The sequence below is a fragment of the Amblyomma maculatum genome, chromosome 11, assembly GCF_055883805.1.
Source record: "Amblyomma maculatum isolate TAMU_Amacu chromosome 11, ASM5588380v1, whole genome shotgun sequence".
Taxonomy (NCBI): Eukaryota; Metazoa; Arthropoda; class Arachnida; order Ixodida; family Ixodidae; genus Amblyomma; species Amblyomma maculatum.
Window position 1 is genome coordinate 71627053 of NC_139354.1, and position 22306 is coordinate 71649358.

A 22306-nucleotide genomic window follows, 5' to 3' on the forward strand; every position below is an offset into this window, starting at 1 on the left:
GAAGGACAGGTCATACAAACGTCAAACCTTATAAGGAGAATAGTCAATAAAAAGGAGGCAATAACGAATGTAACCTATGAAGGCTCAAAAAAGCTTTTGTAATAACTAGGGTGGGGTATGTCACGCCATACGTAGACCCGAAAAAGGCCGAAAACTATAGGATCCACAGCACGATCAAAAAATGCATTAAAGGTGTACTACACCTCCCGAAAAGTACCTCCACGGGCAGGCTAATGATGCTGAGAATACACTACACATTAGATGCAATAATTGACGGAACACTAGCAAAGCAAAGAAGGCTAGAAAAAACTAAGGGTGGCAGGAACATGTTGAGGGAAATAGGCATACAACCGAAGGAATCCTGGGACAAGACAAAGGAAATGAGAGTGGAGGAGCGGAAACGGATCCATATCCCCTCTTTAACAAAAGAACATGCACCCTGAACATAATAAGCAAATACGAGAGGACAGGAAAGAAACACACACGGAGATCCGAGGCAGAAATTCCAGGTAGAATAACGTATATAGACGCTGCATACTGCGGCAAAGGAAACATGAATGCAGTCGTAGTCAGTGGCAAGCGAGTAATGGATACAACGAACTCTATACAAACAAGATAGATACAGACAGAGGAAGAGGCTGCAATAGCACTGGCTCTTGCTCAGACCGAGGCAAAATACAAAGCCAGTGACAGCAAAAGCCCAATCAGAAGCTACAAGGCAGGAGTCATAGCTACGTTCCGGGGAAAAATCCTAGATCAAAATCGAATAGACAAGGCCGTAACCCTTGTTTGGACGCCAGCCCTCTCAGGCTTGCTCGGAAACGAGGCGGCACACAAACTGGCCCGAGATCTCAAACACTGGCTGGAGGAGTGCTACCCGAGCCAGACACCTCGCCGTATCTGTCAAAAAGATGAAGGCAGCGCAGCAGACTCGATTCGTCACGAAGATACAGCGTAATATTGCTATCCGACTGCTATCCCGACTGAGCCATTTTCTCGTGTTGGCCTTGACCTCCTAGGGCCCTTCCCCGAGTCCTTGTCAGGAAACAAATGGATCGCTGTGGCCACCGATTAGGCCACGCGGTACGTGATCACTCGCGCCATTCCAACCAGCTGCGCCACAGACGTTGCTGACTTCCTTTTGTACGACGTCATACTACACCATGGTGCTCCCCGTCAACTACTTACCGACCGTGACCGCTGTTTCCTTTCCCGAGTTGTTGAGGAAATACTTCGCTCTTGCTCTGTTCGGCACAAGTTTACCACTGCGTATCACCCTCAGACGAACGGCCTTACGGAGCATAATAACCGCACACTCACCGACATGCTCGCAATGTACGTATCCGACAGTCATCGCGACTGGGATATTAGTCTGCCATTTGTCACCTTTGCATATAACTCTTCGCGTCATGACACTGCTGGGTACTCTCCATTCTATCTTCTCTTTGGAAGAGACCCCTTACTGCCCTTCGACACTTTGCTTCCCGCCGCTGGCCCTGTCACAACCTATGCCCGCGATACCGTTGCCCGAGCCGACGCTGCTCGCCAGATTGCTCATCACAATCTCACCATCTCTCAACAAGCTCAAAAACGCCGCTACGACGCTCACCACCGCGATGTGCACTATCCTCCCGGATCTCTGGTGTTGCTCTGGCTTCCGTGCCGTCATGTGGGGTTGTGTCAAAAACTTCTGCCCCACTACACAGGTCCTTACCGTGTACTACGCCCAGTGACCGACGTGACCTATGAGATTTCACCGCTCCACCCAATGTCACCGACTGCTACACCCACTTCCGAAATCGTACATGTCGCTCGCCTAAAGCCATATTTCTCCCCATCCACATCGCACGCGTAATACGCACCGGGACGTTGCATTTTGCCGAGGGGGGTACTGTTACCTGGAAACGCGGGACCAAGGTGATGTGCTCACTGGCGAAGACGACGACCGAGGTACACGGGCACGACAAAGTGTTGCGAAAGAGGACGACGCTGACAGAGTGGACACTGCACGGCTACTAAAGTCTCAGCGTCAAGTTCAGCCCATCGCAGTGCTTTTACATTAAGTACATCCCCGTAACAATATCTTCCGCGTAAGCAGTCACAAGCAGCATCTGACAGCCTGGGAGAGGTAGGCGACGGAGACTTTGGTTTGTAATTATTGCCCTTAAATAAGACTAAGCTGAGAGCAAACAAAAGAGGCGAGAGGGGACAGCCCCGCCTGACATCTCGGGTCACAGGGAAAGGGGCGATTTCCCACCTATCATTCGCCAGTGTGCTTTGAATGCCATCATACATGCTTTTCAATAAACGTATGAAATTTTGCGGAAACTGAAAAGCATCCAGTGGTATCATCCAGAACGCCGATATGGAACCATGTTCTATCTGGTCAAAAGCTTTTTTTTTATCTAAAGGAACAAGGATGCCACTAGCTAAGCGCCTCTGTGTGTGTAATCAATAATGTCTCGAGTGGCATACGACAACTTATGTATTTCCATGCCAGGAACTGAGCACACCTGATGAGAACACATAAGGGAAGCCATCACACCCCTCAAGCGCCGAACCACGATGGCTGCGAGAGCTTTGTAGTTCACGTTTAGAAGGGTGATCGGCCTTCACTCTCCTGAACGAGATGACCCAGGATCACGTTCTGGGATCAAAATTATTCTCCATTTTCGAATACTGGCCAGAAAATTAAAAGCTCAAAGAACTGTCGAAGGGCATTGGCCAGTGCTGGACCGACAACGTCCCAGAAACACAAAGAGAATTCTACAGGAATCCCATCAAGCCCATGCACTGACCCACGTTTTATTGACTCGACGGAAATGCACAAAGCACATCATGCATCTCCGGGCTGACCAGCGGCAAACCAGCTAATTGGATGCGTCACCATGCCAGGCAGCTGTACACTTTAATAGTACATATGGAAGCAGCAATTTAGTTCACTTGCCTCTACCACTCATCGCGTAGCCTATTGTTTTGTTTTAAGGAAGTTCCAAGTTCTGATGCGTGCGGATCAAATTGTGCTTAAATACTTCGAAGCACACAATAGAAAAATATATAGTTTTTTCGTAAGTGTAAAACTGCTATTTCAGATTCAAGAAGGAAGTGGTGATACCTCTGAAATTGTCAGAACTTTATTATGATTAAAAGTGTCGCACAAGTACCTATTTTCCCAAAAAGCCTGCGGTGCAGGGGGAGGTTATTTTCTAACGTGAGGTAAATATCTGTGTGGTAGTGTAGGACTCCAGAAAACGCGATTAATAATTGCTTTAGAGAAAAGGAAAGGCTCATACCTACCACACTTTTTTTTCGTTGACACTGAAACTCGCTTTAAGGGAAGGGATGACAGCGCAAAGAGACGGCTCCGTTGTGAAGGGCTTTGGAGTAATTGGGCCCACCTAAGTGTCTTTAACATCCACTCCCTATTGCAAAAACCAGCGACTCCAGTGCGAAACCAGTAAGATTTTCGCTCTGGTTTTGCACTGGATCTGCTGGGCACGCAGGAGGTCTGCGGTATTCACTGGAGCAGTAACGGGAAGACACTGGCTGCACTGGTGCGATGGGATAAAAACGCTGGAATTAGACCTTTGACGCTGGGTGCGTCGCTGGCATCCGCGATGCACTGGGAGAAGCGCAGTATGTGCGCTGGGCCGCACTGGTCCCAGTGCCCCAGTAAAGCCGGTGCGGCCTGCGGCGCCAGCCGGAGTAGCATCCCTCAGGGGCCAACAAGGCAACAGCGTACTTTCAATCGACCATCGGGGGGCATATGAAAAATATGGTTCAAGCAAGCGCTTTTTGCTGCGAGGTCGTTGCGCATTTGTAAGAAAACAAAGGCAGTATCCTTTTTCTAGAGTTTCCATGTTTAGATAGGTCGTTTCGAGCGTTTCGAGAGCCACAACGATCGCCGCGCCTCGATCTCATGACAGACTGGCGATTAACGCACAACTATAGCTGGAATTGAATAATGTGGGCTACCATGCATAACCAACTTCACAGCTGATCTTAAGGGCGCTCTAACACAATGATTACTGCCGAAATGTTCAATGCGGGCTCAATCGCAGGCGAGCGTAGCCTGCATCACGGCCCAGTATCAACAGCAGAAAGAAAAACTAAAACGAGGAAGAGAGTAGTTTACCGAGCGATGGGTCCATGAGAGAAAAAGCAACATGCAGCGCTTGTAATACATAATATTTGGCGTGTTTCTCAAGCTTTTGCGCTCCTTCTTACGCTGCGTATCAAGCAGCCGGTCATCGCAACTTTCCGCAATGTTTACATACAAATAAGGTTTAGTTACACGCAATTAGGGTCATCGCTGCGGCGCTTGCCGGTATTGAAGCTTGGTCGCACGTTTTTCCTTGAAGGCTTCTACTAAAGCTCCGTGTTCAGCGAAAATTACGGCCACGGTAGCAGAGCACCACCCAAGAGCCGGCGTTGGTAAATTTGCCAGTGATGTCAAACTCCATATGTTAAAATGATTCCAGTGCACCAAATAGGGCGCATAGGCACCCAGAACATTAGTTGCAAGTCGTGAGAGCAGACAGCAAGCTGAAATGATCAAGAAGTTGCAATTGTTAGAGCGGTTGGGAGATTTTAATTGTGTTTGTAGGGATGAGGACCGATCAGCATTATGTAAGAGATATGACCCTAGTGCTGCATTACTTAACAATTTGGCTTGTGAATATAACCTAGTGGATGTGGGGCAGGCAAAAGGCGACAGTATTCATTTCACTCATTTTCAGTTCTCCTCTAATGCCCGCCTTGACAGAATTTATGTTTCTGCAGACACGTTAGCAAATGTGTTTGGTTACTGGGTGCGGCCCATCTTCTTCAGTGACCATTATATGGTGTCTCTTCAGGTAGGGAGGTACAGTCGGCAGATACTTCACCCTCGGTGGGAACTGTGGAAAATGAATAACTGTCTGCTCTCAGATGAAATCTTTAAGCGCACTGTACTTGCTTGTTCGAAAGACATATGGTCGCGCCATGATCTGTCAGTTTTTCAAAAATGGGACTTGTTTAAACAGGAAACCAAAAACTTAGCAATTGAAGCCTCTGCAATAATCGCGTTGCTAAAGAGACACCACCTTCGTGAGCTTGGGCGCACTCTAACTGGGCTACATGTGCTAGAGAGGGTTAGCCCGGGTGTCTATGTTGAAAAAATTAATAACGTAAAGGCGGACCTTCAACAATTTGCGACGGAAAGATACAGGGGGGGCCCTAATAAGATGTAGGACTCGAAGGCTTCTTGACGAGCAACCTTCACTTCGGGCCCTCAGTGATGAAAGAGAGAATGCCCTTACGAAGGATATATTGGAAATTCAGTATGGTGATTGCACATATAGTGATGCTCCTAGTGTTCTTGCTGCTTTCTATGATTATTATCGCAAGCTGTTCGGCAGTTGTAAAGATCCAAATCAGGGTTTCGTTATAATTCATTGCTTGAGAACTTTCCTCGACTAGACGATGAGAAGTGTGCTGCAGGAGAGGGACCATCACTTTGGATGAAATTAAATCAGCCATTTCAGACCTTCAGAACCAGAAATCTCCTGGGCCAGATGGTATTACTAGCGAAATTTATATAACATTTTCGCCTTGCCTAACGCCTGTTTTGATGGAAGTATTCCAAGCATCTTATGATGTGGGTTTCCTGCCTCCCACTTTCTATTCAGGCCACACAATATTATTTCCCAAAAGCAAATATACTAATCGAATGAAAACTGTTGAAGGATATCGTCCAATTTCCCTCTGTAATGTTGATTACAAAATTTTTGCCAAGGTCCTTAGTTCTCGTTCGCAGCTGGTTATCATAGACTTGATAGGTTCGAATCAGGTATGGGGTATCAGAGGGCGCAGTATTCAAACACACATCCATATTGCACGTTCAGTAATCGAGACAGTATCAGATGAAACAGGACAAGTAGCTCTGATTCAAATTGACCTGGCGAAGGCGTTTGATAAAGTTCGGCACAATTTCTTTTTCGCGGTCTTGGAGAATGCAAACATTGGTGACGTTTTGCTCAAAGGCATAAGGCTGTGCTATATGAACTCGTATACAAGACTAATTGTTAATCAGGAGCTAACGAAACCAATACCACTGAAATAATCTGTTCGTCAAGGATGTCGACTGTCTCCACTGCTGTTTGGCTTATATCTGGAACCCCTCTATCTCAGTATAATTAACAGTGCAGCCATCCGTGGTTTCTCTCTGGCTAAATGTGAAGTTAAGATTTTAGCTTACGCGGACGATATCGCCCTCTATTGTTCGGGCAAAGAGAGTGTACTTGAGGCTTTACACTTGACTGAAGAGTTCTGCGATGTATCAGGCGCGGCCCTTTATTTAGATAAATCCAAAGGTTTTTGGTTGGGACACTGGGGCACTAGACCAAGCCATTTTAGGGGCATATGCTGGTACTGTAGTCCTCTTCAGTACCTAGGGGTTACGCTGCACCAAGTTCGTAACAGCGCAACCTACTGGGATTCACAAATCGCACCTATGCGGCGACAAACGCAGGCTTGGATGGGTAGGGAACTCTCAGTGTTTGCTAGGGCACAGTTCTGTAACATATTTTTGTTTGCAAAGCTTGCGTACGTCCTTCAAGTCCTGCATTGTGCGAGGAGGAAAGTACAAGTTATACACATAATATTTGAAACATTTGTGTGGCGCTCTCAATGGGAGCCCATGCGGCGAGACAACTTGTTCCTTCCCTTAGAGTCTGGTGGAGTGGATCAACTTGTTTCCCGTTTTTTCTTTTTCAAATCCGCAAACCATCTGTTTCTTGTAACTGTGCTCATTAGGCGTCTTAGTCCACATTTGCCTTACTTATTCGCACCAACTGGGCAGACTCGTGAGGGGCGTTTATGGGGATTCCTTAAGGAGGCTGCTGACACTCAATTTTCTCACTGTGCGTTTCTCTGTAGATTACCTGTATAGCCTCTCGAGAAAGCAGATGACCCGGGCTCTCACTGAGTCTTTGTTCCCTACACCGTTGTATCGGCAGCCTTATCTGGGGTTTTTGGATACCACTGTTCTAAAGCGTGTTAGGTAAATGTGCATTCAGGCCGCTGCAAAAACGTTCTTTTTCAAATTACATACAGCGACGTTGCCTGTCAAGACATTTCTTCACAATAGGGAGATGTTTGTGCCCTGGTCGGTAAATTGTCGTCTCTGTAACGTACCTGAGACAATTGATCATTGTTTTATTCTGTGCCGTGATGCTATGTTCTTTTGGGACATACTACAAAGAACTCTTAAAAAAGGACATTGAAATTACGCTTAATACAATTAGATTTTTGCCTCCTGACAAAAACTCTGTCGTGCCTTACGATCTATTTGTGTTGATGGGACTGTTCAGCCTTTGGAAAAGCCGCATGATCGACAGGCATGCAGAGCCACCAAGATCGTCCAAACCCGTGTTTCGGAAGCAGTGTGCTTCGGTGAGAAGTGTATATGCTGCACGTGAAGAACCTCCAAACTGGATGCCGTATCTAGACGCATGTGTATGTCTCCCAGACTTTTGATGTTCTGATGATTGTGCATTGTCGGGCTGGGGATATGACGGGCTCGTATTAAGCAGCCCGGTAACTTTAGACATGGACATGTTTAAGTAAGTGTTGTTGTTCCTTTTTACGGAAGTTTTTTCTATGCAATAAAGAAAAAAAATCTCGGCGTGGTCGAGTGGTTAGCGTGGTGAGGTAGTGATTGATATGTGCCTATGGACTTAGTTCGAGGCGCGCTTGGTGCGCTATTTTTTCTTTTTTTTATGTTTCTTTATGTACCTAACTTGATTCGTTACTTTTTAATTTTTATCCCACGCCTTTTTTTCCTCCGGGCGAACAGTGCCGCCAGTGCGGAGCGTCCCAGTATGCCGCATCGCAGTGCGCCCAGTTTCCAGCGTCATACCCGGACCATAATCAGGTATGGTGCTGGGGCGCTGGCACCCAGTGGCACTGGTTTTTGCATTAGGGAAGCAAACATATCTCTCGGACGATCTAGGAATGCTTCTCGTTTAAGAGAATTTTACTGGTACTAAAGGTTCTGGTACAGGACAAGGCTTCATGATGATCTTCTGACACAGCATTAAAGGGCACTTACAAAAATGTTACAAGAATACAATGAGCATTCAGGCATATAAATGTGCTATTTGGTTATTACATCCTACTGGTGTTTTACACATGTTGACATTATGCAGCATCTTGCGTACAACGCGAGGAGAGGATATGCAAGTAGATAGAAATACAGGCAAACACTCGTCCACCTTCCTAGCAAGGAAGGATGGACGCGGTCACTTTTCCATTAACAATGGAAATGAAGTGCGTTGGCCAATGCAGGAGGAAGGCCTCCTCCCCGAGCATTACAAGTTCTTCGTTTAGATGCCTCAATAAAAGAGTTCAGAAACTATGGAGCAGAGGGAACATGGCTCTTTGTGGGCGTCCTTGTAGACGCAGATATCCTCTCCGCTTCCAGAGTACTAAAGCGCCAATGCACATGATGAGTTCGGCAGACATCTCGGTGACGGCTTTACCACTGAATGTGTGTCGGAAACATGCGGTTTACAAGGCGCCAAAAAATGCGCGCAACCTGACATTCGTAGACGGCGTGATTTAAAGTTTCGGTGCGACCGCATTGCGGGCATGAGGCGGAGGGCGCCACGCCCCACGCCGCAAGACGATCGGCCGTGGGTAGCGCTTCCCATTGCCGGAGCCAAGTAAAGCTTCTTACATCTGCTGGGAGGGAAACAATGATGCGATTCATCCGCCTTCTTTTGCGCATTTTCCTGCATTGGTCATCGTTAAGAGCTTGGAGCGGTACACCTTCACAAAGCTCGCTCGCAGTAATTTCTCTAGGGTCACATTCAGGCACCGTGTTATTAAAGAAATGCAATGAGTTAATTACATACATGTAAAAGGGTGGCGGTCTCTCTGTCGCCGGGCCCTTTCGAACAGGAAGATCAAAGAAAAGACGCGACATACCGATTAGGTATGAGGACAGCTCACTGCCTCGATACATTGTGTAAGAAATCAGGTCTCACATGGTTTTCAAGGCCAATGCACAACACGAGACATCAAGATCTGTGATGCTGAAGCCTCCCATGTTGGTAGGGAGTCGAACAAAAACTCTTGCCACGCTTTCCGCATCACCATCCCAGAAAAAAAGCCACACAGGGTGGCTAAACTCTGAAGGACTCGACGAGGAGGACGTGTTACCTTGGCAACATAGAAAAGAGATGCTATGATGGCAGTTTTGATCAGGTATGCGCGTTCTGAGAACGGTAGGTGAAAGGTTTTGGCTATTTCTGTTCGCTTTTCAGCTTCGCGTTTTATTTCCTTCCAGGTGGTGCGGGCTACTTCTCCGGACGCCAAAAACGTGACGCCCAGGACATTGACACCATCTACAAACTGCACTCCGTCTGGGAAGTCACCCCTAAAAGACCCAAAGCTGAGAGCTTGGCTTTTAGCTGGGTTGAGACGTGCTCTCGACAGGAGGCTATATGTGTGGAAGAGCTGCAGGAAGGCTCTGTAACTGTCAATATCTCTGATGAACAGGGATACGTCATCTGCATATGCTGCAACCTTGATCTCGCCTTGGCCTGGGATGGGAAAGCCCCGTATTGACTTGCAACATTGTATCCGGCGGAGCAAGGATTCTATGCAAAGGACAATCAGGTTTGAGGACAATGGGCATCCTTGTCGTATGCCGCGGCGCACGGGGAGGGGTTCAATGATTCTATTGTTAATCACGAGACTGGCTTCCAAGTCTGTGTACAGGAGTCTTGGGACATTGATCAGATCCGCAGGGAATACAAAACATTCTTGTACTTCAAACAGATAGTTTCGCTCTACCGGATCGAACGCTTTTTCTTGGTCTAAGGAAACAAATACGCCCGAGACCTGCGTGCGTGTGGCATACGTGAAGAGGTCACGGGTTAGAGCTAAAGAAGAAAACATTGTGCGCTCCGGTACACAGCATGTCTGCACATTGCTTATCAGTTCGGGGAGACGGGATGATATGCGATGCACCAGTATGGCGGCAAGTATTTTATAGTCTGAATTGAGTAATGAAATGGGCCTCCATGCTTTCGGGTCGGATTGTACACCTCCACTTTTCAGGAGGAGCATAACTTTGCTTTCACGAAATGATTCTGGCCGAAGCCCATCAGTGAGGAGTCCATTAAGCATTGAAAGCAGGTGGGCGTATATTTCGGTGAGAAAAGTTTTGTAGAAAATATGTGGTAGCCCATCAGGGCCTGCGGCAGCAGAGGTATTCATCCATTGGAGCATAAAGTTCAGCTCCTCTAGGGTGACTGGGCCACACAGACTATCACGAATCTCCTCAGGAATGCAGGCTCTGCCTGTGCAAAAATCGCTTATGGTTGTACTTTGGCTCGCAGAACCTCTGCACTCTGTTGTAAATAAGTGCGTAAAGCGCGCGCTAAAAACGGCTGCAATGTCATCAGCATGATCAGACTGTGTTCCGTCCGGCAACTGAACGAAAGGGATCACCTCTCAACATTCTAACGAGCCACAGCGAACACAGCGCAGTACAGAAGGGTCTGCGATCGGCCTTTCATTGATGTATGTCTGAGTCGCAGTACGGGAGTCTAAGTAAGAGTTCATAGCGGGCTTGCAATTGGTTCAGATAGTCATGCATTGTGAACGTGAGGGGCACGCCCCGTCGCACAATGCGTGTCCTTCGAGGTGTATCATTTATTTCGGCAGTTAAACGTGCCCTTCTATTTCGACCTGCTTTAATGAGCTCCGTTCGCGTATGGTCTTTAGAGCGTCCCAGCTACTCGGTTGAGGAGCGTGGCTTAACGTTCCTGCTAAGGCTTCTTTCAAGGAAGCTACGCTTTGAGGGTCGTGGGCCAATATCAAGTCCATTTTCCACTGGTCCCTAGGTGGGACAGGGTGATTGAAGTGGAGTGTCACTTAAAGTGGGTAATGGTCGGAGATGCGCGGGTCATCGGGTGGGAACGTAAGGATTTCACAACTAGTGACATAATTAATGAGATTCTCTGGGAAGTAAAAGCGGTCTAGTCGACTCTTATTCCGGCCTCGTTGTCTTGTGGCAACGAACGTTTCACCGTGAAACTCTATCCAAGCATCTCTCAGTTTGAAATTATGTACCAGTTGTTTTAACCTTTGGGCCCCGCTATAGGGCGTACCTTCTCTCCTACCGCTAACATCCCTGTAAGGGTCTATAACACCCCAAGTAGCACAAAGTGGGCTATGACGTGGGGGCCCGCGTTGGGCCCGTGAGGGCAGCCCATACGGGCCCCATGCGGGATTTGCAACACGTACCCAGAGCGGCCCCGCGTGGGCTGCCCAACTTCGCCGCGATCGGTCCCAAACTGTATCCGTGCGGGCAGCCCAAATGGGGCTGCCTGCATTCAGCCCAAATAGGGCTGCCCGCATTCAGCCCAGGTAGACGAAAGTGGGCAGCACACCAGAATCATTAATGGGTCCCACGTTTGTGCAGGCAGTGACATCCAATTGATCAAGGTTTTAATTTTAAAGTCGATTAATCCCTCCAATACCTGAATTGTACAAGCGCGGGATTTGCGAAAGCCAGTCCATTTCGGGCTGACCCACGTGCTGCCCTCATGGGTTGAATCGGGCATTTTCAGGGCTGCCCAAGTTCCAATAATCAAGTGTGAAACATTAAGCAGTTTTTTTTGCTTGTATGCTACACTCAGTAACATGAGAGAAATTTATTCCCAACACTACAATAATGTGGGCTGGCCCACATCACCCCAACATGTTGGTCTGAATATTTATTCGGTGCTGCGTGCAGAATCATAAGGCCGTAGGAAACATTTGGAGGTCGTTCAGTACATACTCGTAAAGCGGAACAGCTACTGTTGCATATTTTCTGTCGATACTGCATAATTAACGTAGTTTGTAGAGTAAACATAGATAGTCTTGATTCATTACATAGATATGCTTAGGACAGTTATGTGAAACCTCCAGAAGAGGCAATTAGTGGCCGGTATAACATGATTTACATAAATAAAATGGTGCCTTAAATATAGAGTGGAGACGTTTCAAAGCGGTATGCCCGCCTACGGCCAATTTGGGGCCCACTGCGGCATTTCATGAGCCGCCCCAATTGGGCTGACCTTATTTTTACCGCATGGACTACGAATATATGTTGCATTTTCCCGCAAGTACCCCAAGGAATACTCGTGTGGGCAGCATGGTGGTGTGCTCGCTTTTTAGCCCGGCCGCAAACCATGTGGGATCTATTCGGGTTTTGCGTGGGCAGCCCCAATCGGACTAGCCCGTCATCGATTTGGTTTAGGCCCACATTTGCATCGCATCTGCCCTAAATTGCCCCGCAAGAGACCGATGCGGGCAGAAGCGGGAAAGAGTACCTGCCTGCCCCGCTAACGGCCATGCGGAAATTATCTAGGTTTTTGGTGGACAGCCCTATTTTGGGTAGCCCAGGAATGTTCTGCATGAATGTTCTGCATGTTCTGCACGGAAAGATGACTTCGATCTCGACGGAAAATTGTAGAGTGGCAGAAATGGAAGATTTGAGAACGCCGAACCGGGTTGTTGGTGTCTCACTGAAGGCGTCAGCGTTAGAAATGTCCTACATCTGCTGACTATTTGTGGTATACGGAACCTTGTTTAATACTAAGCAGGCCACCGCTATGCCTCCGCTGCAAACGTGTAGGCCACATTCGTAGGCACTGCCGTACGTCGTGTTGTGACGACTGCCAACGCTTACGGTCATACCGCACACGAAAACTGATTGATTTATAAGAAGGGAAAGGCACGGTAACTGTCTCACTTGTTTTTCTGTAGACAGATCAATCATTCCGTACGGGAAGGGAGGAAGGTGGGAGTGTAAGTGCAACTAAAAAAAGAGGAAGGCGTCGTTACCTATGCGGATAGGCTGCGGCATCGTGTGCAGCCCCCGATGACGCTCTACAAGAGTATATAATGGAAGCGATGAAAGTGCTTGACGCAGCTGGTGTGCTTTCAGCCGCTACTGTGGACACAGCTTCCAAAGCTAGCACATCGGTTGTTCATCAGTGTGGCTCCAAGGAGAGCGAGAAGAAAGTGGAAGAACGTGAAACTCCGCCTCGAAGTGACCGGTCCTTTGCCTAGTCCCCTGTTTTTAGGCGCAATAAAAGAGCTCACCGCCACAATCACATGGTAGTTGTTGTTGTGGCTGTAGGAAGAAGGAAAAGAAAATACACGGGCCTGCCACTGGATCTGTAGCTGAGCCACCTCCGCTTCCTGATTGATTTATAGGAAGGGAAAGGTGCGGTAACTGTCACACTTGTTTCTGTGGACACCTCAACTGCGCTGTAAGGAAAGGAAGGAAGGTGGGAGGGAAAGTGGATGCCTCGTGCGGACAGAAGAAAAAATAGAGAAGAGAGAAAAAAGAAGAGGGTAAGACCCGCGCCGCAACAACAGCCGTGTCCACCACCGAAGCAATGGCGGGTGCAATGACGGCCTACAACAGATAAAATTCTGTGGTTGGCTAGCCCCCGCCGCAAGCGGCGTTGACCTACCTTCCAAGCCCCGTAGGTCCAGGAACTGCCACCCTTCACCATCTCCCCCAATATGGTAGGGAGGCTGCCACCTTCTCTAATAATTTTAAAGATGCCGCCCCGGTTTCTCCAGCCTCTGCCAAAAACCTACAAAAGCAATACCACTCACAAGGCACTGTCTACGTTGATGCAGCCGAACATGGGGACCGCAGTGTCTTCACGATTGTGGCTGTAAATTTCCAAGGTCAACTGCTCACGGCCGGCTCGGTCGTTACAAATGACCCGGAAGAAGTGGAGAAAGCGGCAATCGCCCTTGCTGTGAGCTCGACCTCAGCCCTACATATTATTAGCGACTCGAAAACCGCAATAAGGAACTACAGCAAATGCAGAATATCCCCTCTATCACTAAAATTGCTGCTTGCCTCTCAGACGACAAACCGTCCCATTCAGCTGATCTGGACACCAGCACATTCTTGCCTTCCGGGAAATGAGGCTGCCCACGATTTCGCCCGAGGACTCGTCAGCCGGGCAGTGGGACAACCCCTCATGAGGTCGGCGAGAGACCGTATGGCTTCATATCAAGAAATTACCCAATGCTTTCGACAAACACATAGCTTATCCCTATTGCAAAAACCAGTGCCACTGGGTGCCAGCGCCCCAGCGCCGTACCTGATTATGGTCCCAGTATGACGCTGGAAACTGGGCGCACTGAGACGCGGCATACTGGGACGCTCCGCACTGGCAGCACTGTTCCCCCGGAGAAAAAAAGGCATGGGATAATTGAAAAGTAAAAAGTAACGAAACAAGTAAAGTACATAAAAACCTAAAGAAAGTAAATAAAAAAGAAAAAAATTAATGCGTCATGCGCGCCTCGAACTCAGTCCCTAGGCACATATCAATCATTAGCTCAGCACACTAACCACTCGTCCACACCGAGAACATTTTTTTTCCTGACATGGTATTTATTATACAAAAAGGGTTATGTACACAGATTATTTACAATTCATTCAGCCTTTGCTGAGATGCACAACAGAAGACAACTTTTTAAAAGGCAGGCAAAAATAAGCACCGTGTCACCAGCGGAAACCAATCAGGTTGAAAGTCATTTTCATCATCAGTGTCCTTCAGTTGCACCATCATTCTGCTAAAATGGAGTCTAGGTGGAACAAAAGGTTCAGCGTTGCGATCCGACATGCGTGTCTTCCACAAGCTATGAAGTCCAATAAGGAAAAACATGTCATATGGTTCGTAATCAGATTGTGTAACAGCAAGATACCGCACACTGTACGAGTTTAGAATAAAGTCTTTCTTTAGGTTCTTTGCAGCACATCCCAAAAAAGAATTGCGTCTTTGCAATTAATGAAACAGTGCTCAATAGTTTCGGGCACATCACACAGACGGCAGTTTACAGAAGATACAAAAATATTTTTTCTATGGAGCCATGTGTTAACAGGTAGAGCTTCGGTGTGTAATTTAAAGAAAAATGTTTTCGTGCAAGGAGAAATTGCATTTTGCGCACCCTTTCTAACACATCATGACCTTTAAAGCCAAAGTATAAAGAACGATACAGTGGTGGCGGAAAAAGCATTGCTACCAAATCCTTGTATAGTATCTTGCGCGAAACAGAATATAAGTACTCATTCAAGAATCGTACTGTCAACAACCTTACCGAAGCATAAACTTCCTGCATAAATCCTAGTAACTGCGGGCGATCAGTAAAATCTGAAGAAACCACTAAGTCGGGAAGCAAATTCATGAAATTAACTTGTAGGAACGCTCTAATAATCGGATGTGAACAATCACGAAAAAAGAAGAAACGGGCAACTAACTGCCTTACATACAGATGCACTAAGCCGATCCCCCCTGCACAAACAGGTCTGAATAGGTTATCACGCCGAATCGGTTCAAAATTGGATGACCAAATAAACGTCGCAAATATTCGGTGAAAGCGCTGGATATAATGCCTAGCACAGTGGAGGACCTGAAGCACATAATAAAGTTTTGTCGCCAAAAACATGTTGCATGCCTGAGCCCGACCGAATATTGAAAGCCGATAGGGGACAAATGTATTAGCATAACGCTGGACTACTGGAACGCGCTCTTTCCATTATTTTGAACTTGACTTAAATGCATGCAGTGGAACGCCTAGATATTTAGGTGGCACACATGACCATTCAATTCCTGCATATAAGGGTGGTGTTGAGCCCCACGAACCAAACAAAAGGCCGGAACTCTTGGAGTGATTCATCTGAGCACCAGAAACAACGCCAAATTCTTCTATGCTGGATATAACTTTTTCTATGCTTGGTTTGTCAGTGCAGAAAAACGCAAGATCATCCGCATATGCAAGAACTTTAACCTCAATTCCAAGGAGAGGGAAGCCATGGATACTACTGTTATGTAAAACGCTCTGACACAAAAAGCAGTGGAGACATCGGACAGCCTTGCTTCACAGAAGAGTTGATTGGTATGGGGTTTGATAGGTGGCCAATTACAATTAGGCGAGTCGAACAATTTCTATAGCAAAGTTGTACCCCCTTCAGTACTACAGAACCAACGTTCGCTCGTTCCAGAAGAGAAAACAGGAAAGAATGACGAACTCGATCAAATGCTTTTGCGAGGTCGACCTGAAGTAAAGCAACCTGATCGTGAGAGCAGGAGCATGATTCGAGGACTGTGCGCGCAATATGTACATTACTTTGTATGGCTCGGCCCCTCAAGCCGCACGTCTGGTGAGGGCCAATGAGAACCGACATTGCGAACTGTAGGCGATTTGATAAAATTTTGGCGAAAATCTTGTAATCCACATTTGCCAGTGTAATTGGTCTATAGCCTTCTACTGACCGTAATTTTTCTTCATCAGTACTGTTTGGAATTAGGACTGTGTAGCATTTTGTAAAAGTCTCGGGAAGGGCTTCTAGATCAAAACTTATCGCGAAGACATCTAGCAGGATAGGAACAAGAACAGTTTTAAAAGCTTTGTAAAATTCAGAGGAAATGCCATCAGGACCAGGCGTTTTTGACAGAGGTAATTGATCAATTGCCACTTCTACCTCTTGCTGCGTGAAAGAGCTACTAATTACAGAACAATCATCTTCTGATAACGGGCTCACCAGGGATGTGAAACGCGAGATGTTAGAATTTCTTACAGGAGGAGTGGCACTAAACAACATCGAGTAATAATCCACGAATGCGGACGTAACCTCATTCGTACTCGTAACCAATGTGTCATTACGCATAATTCCCGGAATCAGCTTTGCAGTCGCATGATGACGTTCATCAAGCAATGCTTGCCGCGTCGGCCGTTCGCAGTGCAAAGCACGCTTGACACGAGATCGGATTAAGGCACCCCTGTATCTTTCCGCATCATGCCTTTGTAACTGACTTTTGACACTAGCAATTTCGTCCGTATATGATCCAGGGGATTCACATTCTAGATCATACAGGTTACACAAGGTTTTGTTAAGTGTCTCCTCCTGATGTTTTCTGTAGAAAGATTTAATTGAGCCAAGTTCAATTGCTATCGCACTTACTTCCTGCTTGAACATTTCCCAAGCGGCGAACAATGGTAGATTTCTGGAAAAACATGATTGGAGCTGTGAGCGCACACGAATGATAAATTGTTGATCATTTACCAGCAATGAGTTTAACTTCCAAAGTTCCCACTGCGGCCTAAAGTTTGAATGGTCATTGCCGCCGAGCGGGGCTACTACCATGCTATGATCGGAAAACGAAACCGGTATAGTTTCGCAAACAAGCCAGCGGGAATTTAAGGTACAAGATGCATAGATCCGGTCTAGACGAGCGTGAGAATGCCCCTGAATGTGGGTGAATGATCTAAAAGCACGGCAGGATGCCCCTGTATCAACCAGTCCCGCATCCTCTGTAACACGGAACAAAAGTTCCCCACTCCTGTCACTGCGTGCGTCTGGACTAGAACGATCTATGGGGTTGCAAAAACAGTTGAAGTCACCCATTAGCACAAGATGTCGGTCACAGTCAAGTAAGCTGGCTATGTGTTCAAAAAAACTTATGCGCTGTGTCACAGTATTAAAAGCATAAACATTAATTATCCGCCATGGCTTCCGTTGTAGCCGCGGCGAGCGAAGCAGAGGCAGAGCGACTAAGCAACATGTTTATTCGGCATGCTGGGCCGTACAGATTAAGAGACCCGCACGAGCGATCTGCGCGCTGACTTCTTAACAAGTCCACGCTCCCCCTCACGGCGTTGCCATTCAAACACGTCACAGCATCACGTGACACTACATACCAATCGCGCACAATGCGATCACATGATACTTCATTCCCTTTCCCCCTAACTGTTTTACACCAGCTCTATGGGGTATAACGATCAGGAGGCTTCCGAGAACGAGCACTGCGCCGAAGAGGTGGCGTGTCCGGAGGTGGCGCATGCTCCCGGAGCGGTGGTGCAGGCAGCGTGGACTTTGCAGGCGAACTGGCGTTCTGTCCCCGCAACGTAGATGCTTGGGCAGGCTGTGGTGCTGAGGAATCCTGTGGCTCAGACGTATCTAAGGAAGGGGTCTTAGTAGACGACTCTTCCGGTACAGAATCAGGCATTGAACTAGGCACAGAAGGATACACAGTTGGCCCGGATTCCACACTTTGAAACGAACACGGACGTAGGTTGTCAGCATGCACAAACCTCTGTTCCTGCCCTATTCTAACATTGTAGGTGGATGCACTGCACCGCTGTTCTATAACGCCTCGCAACCACTTCGATTCCCCAGGACGTAGTCCTTGGACGAGCACATGGTCGCCTTCCTCAAATGATCTTCATGACCGCCCTCTCTCGTTAGCCTTCTCTTTCGTCTGGTAGAACCTGTCGTCCATACGTTTTCCCAAGTTCGGTTGGAGAAAGGTCAGGCGTGTGCGCGGCTTCCATGACAGAAACAATTCCGCGGGTGTCAGCCCCGTGGTTGCGGTTGGTGTGTTTCGGTACGTGAACAGAAATTGGTCAACCCGATGTTGCAAGGTTTTCTTGATCCCTGTTCTTCTCTCGTCGAGAACCTGTCGCAAAAGGTCCCGCTTAATGGTCTGTACGTACCGCTCTGCGCTTCCATTTGATGCGGGATGGTACGGTGGCGTCCTGGTATGCCGCACCCCATTCCTGCGGAGAAAGTCTGCGAAATTCTTGGCACAGAACTGTGGACCATTGTCCGTAACTACTTCTTCTGGCAGGCCGTAGGACGCAAAGACACTCCGCAGCTTTTCAATGGTCTTCTCGGTAGAGGTGGATGGCATGACGAACACTTCTGTCCACTTGGAATGCACATCCACTCGGACTAGGAGCCACTGGTTATCGGTAAAAGCAAAGTCCAGAAGGATTCCTTGCCATCTGCGAGTTGGCCAACCCCAAGTTATCAGTGGAATACGTGGCGGAGCATTTTGTGTTAACTGACACGTGTCACAGCTTTTCACAATTTTCTCAGTGTCCTCCGTGAGCTGAGGCCACCACACAAAGCTACGGGCGAGCATTTTCATGCGCGTCATCCCGGGGTGTCCTTCGTGCAAAAGATGCAACACCCGCTTGCGCAACCCACGAGGTATAATCACTCGATTTCCCCATGTAACACACTGCTGATCTACAGATAGCTCATGTCGACGAATTAAATAAGGCATTAACTCATCATCTTTAACATGCGGCGGCCAACCACTCATAGTATAACACAGCACTTTCGACAATACTCTGTCAGTTCGAGTGCACTTCTGAATTTCAACAGCAGACAATGGCACTTCATCAACAACTGAAAAGAAATGTGCATAATCCGAGACATCATTGCGATTTGGAAGTGGTAACCTTGAAAAACCGTCAGCATTTCCAACCTCTCGACCTTTGCGGTAAACCCAACGATAATCGTACGCTGCAAGCAGTAAAGCCCAGCGCTGCATGCTGGCTGCTGTCATCACTGGTATGGGCTTACCATGAGCGAGCAAGCCTACCAATGGCTGATGGTCGGAGTAAATCACAAAGCGATGCCCGAACAGATATTTGTGGAACTTTTTCAGCCCAAAAACAACAGCCAAGGCTTCTTTTTCGATGTGAGCATACCCCTGCTCTGCCTTACTTAACGTTCTGGAAGCATAGACAACTGGCCTTTCGTCGCTTCCAATCTTATGAAAAAGAATGGCTCCTACGCCGTAAGCCGAAGCGTCGCACACTAGTCCTATCGGCTTTTTCTGGTCGTAGTATGTCAGCACATTGCTTTGTGTCAACCAGCTCCTACTTTCTTGAAACGCTTGCTCAGCTTCCTGTGACCACTGAAATCCCTTTTCTTTTTTTTAGAGCATTATACAGAGGCTTAAGCTTAGCTGACATGTTCGGTAGAAACTTCCCGTAGAAGTTAATCAAGCCCAGGTAAGCTCGCAACTGTGCCGCATCTTTTGGACTTGGTGCCTCTTTTATCACTTTCACCTTTTCATCTGATGGCCGAACGCCCTTGTCGTCCAGAATGTGGCCTAGGTAAGAGACAGATGTCTGAAAGAATTTACACTTTTCCGTTTGCAATCACATGCCTCTTTCTAGAAAACGTGCCAACACCCTTTCCACTCGATGAAAACATTCGTCAAATGTTGAACCTGCGATAAGCACATCATCCAAGTAGCAGCTTACCCGCTCAAGCCCTTTTAACACATCATCCATGACAGACTGGAAAATAGCAGGTGCACTTGTGATGCCATAGGGCAAGCGCGTGTACTTGAAAAGCCCCAGGTGTGTATTGAGAACCACCATTGATTGTGCCTCCGGATGCAGTTCCAGCTGTTGGTACGCTGTCGACAAATCAAGCACTGTGAAATACTTGCATCCTGACAACTTTGCAAACAAATCTTCCATCACGGGAAGTGGATAATAGTCAGTTCGCAGGCACGAATTCAATGTAACCTTGAAGTCCCCACACACTCTGACTTTGTTGTTCGCCTTAGGCACAACAACTAGGGGCGTCGCCGAGTCGCTTTTCTGTACAGGGACTAACACTCCCCTGTTCACAAGAGACTGTAATTCAAGTGACACGGTTTCCCTCAAAGAAAATGGCACCTGTCGCGCTTTGCAAAATACGGGGTTGCTCCCCTCCTTCAAAACCAGCCTGACTGGACTACCTTTGATCAGCTCCAGAGTGGGCTCGAACACCTTTGCGTACTTCTCAAGTAGCGCCGCAACTTTGTCTAAACACACGCCATGCACACTTGACCAGTCTAGCTTAAGAGCCTCCAGCCAGTCACGCCCTAGCAACGCAATGTCGCTATTGTTGTCGGTTTCAACGACAATGAGCGGAAGTTGCTTGCACTGACCATTATGTTCGACTGGAACCGTCAACTTCCCTGTGACTGTTAGCGGCGACCCACCGTATGTCCTCAGCTTTATGTGGCAAGGCTCTTTAGGTAGACTGGGCCACAATTTCCTGTATAGCGTTTCTGGCACAATGGAAACAGACGCACCCGTGTCTATTTGCATGTTAACATCCTTCTTGGCTACCTTGAGACAAATTTCATAATGCCCTGGGCGTTCTGCACAAGAATAGACATTGTACAACAACACTTGGTCACAATCCGCGTCCTCCACAGCTACCGAATTAGCCGCGTCTCTAGACTTGAACTTGAACATTTTCGCCAAGTGTCCGTAACGCTTGCATGCACGACAACGATACTTGCGAAATTTGCAGTTCGATGCTTCGTGCGCTGAGCCACACCGAAAACAGACCGGCGATTCAGACACTCGGTCCCTTGCTAGTCCTGCACCGGTTGAACGCTGCTGCTGGCGTTTCCCACCGCCTGGCTTATGACGTACGGCGTCGACTGTACCTTGCGTCCCGGTCGGTTGAAATTCCCGACTTTCCTTCCGCGCTAGCTCGATGCTTTTCGCAACGTCGCAGGCGTCCGAAAACGTCAACTTGCTTCTCTTCAGCAACTCTGCTTGCGTTGCGCTGTCGCAGAGGCCCACTACAAAGCGGTCTCGAAGAGCCTCATCGAGGAATTCCCCGAAATCGCATGGAGCTGCCAAACGCCTCAACTCCACTGCATATGCTGCTATGGACTCTCCCTGATGCTGGTACCGCCGATTAAACTTGAATCGTTCTGCGATGACCATGGGCTTTGGGGTGAAATGACTTCCCAGCACTTCTACGAGTTCCGCATAAGTCTTGTCCTCTGGCGTTTCAGGCTATAGCAAAGTCTTCAGCGTCTTGTAAGCCCTCTTGCCTATTGCCGTAATAAACATCGAGACCTTGAGGTCGTCGCTCACCTGGGAGGCCTTTAGGAAGTGCTCGAACCTTTCCACGTAGGACCCAAAATCCTCGTCTCCGTCCTCGACGAACTGGTCGAAACTTCCAAGCGTTGCCATCCCTGTGCCTCGCCCAAACGCTCTCCACGAATGCCGGTGCTTCCACGCACGCCGCGATGAGTTTCACGCAGTACCGCAGGATCACGAACGCCGCAAAGCGTTTTACGTAGTCCAGCGGGATCCCGAACGCCGCGATGCGTTTTACGTAGTCCAGCGGGATCCCATCCTCGTCGCCAATTATGTCTTAGTCGCTCTGCCTCTGCTTCGCTCGCCGCGGCTACAACAGCTTCCTAAAGAGTAGAAGATCACAACATATCAACTGACCCTCGGCGTCGATATTATAAGTTAGGCCAGTACAAGGCAGCGTCTTTCGCAGAAACAGAAAACAACCTGCCGACAAGCCCACAGCATGCGCAACAATGACATTAAAATCTGCCAAAAAGGGCTGTAACGCCCTCTCGGTTTCCTCCTCTCTCTCTATCTTCGTCTCTTGGACTGCCACAATATC

The 22306-nt window shown here is 47.9% G+C and overlaps 1 pseudogene; it reads right to left on the bottom strand.

Moving 5' to 3' along the window:
• Positions 1–12984: 12984 nt before the first annotated feature.
• On the bottom strand, positions 12985–21866 carry LOC146174141 (uncharacterized; annotated as a pseudogene).
• Positions 21867–22306: the final 440 nt, after the last annotated feature.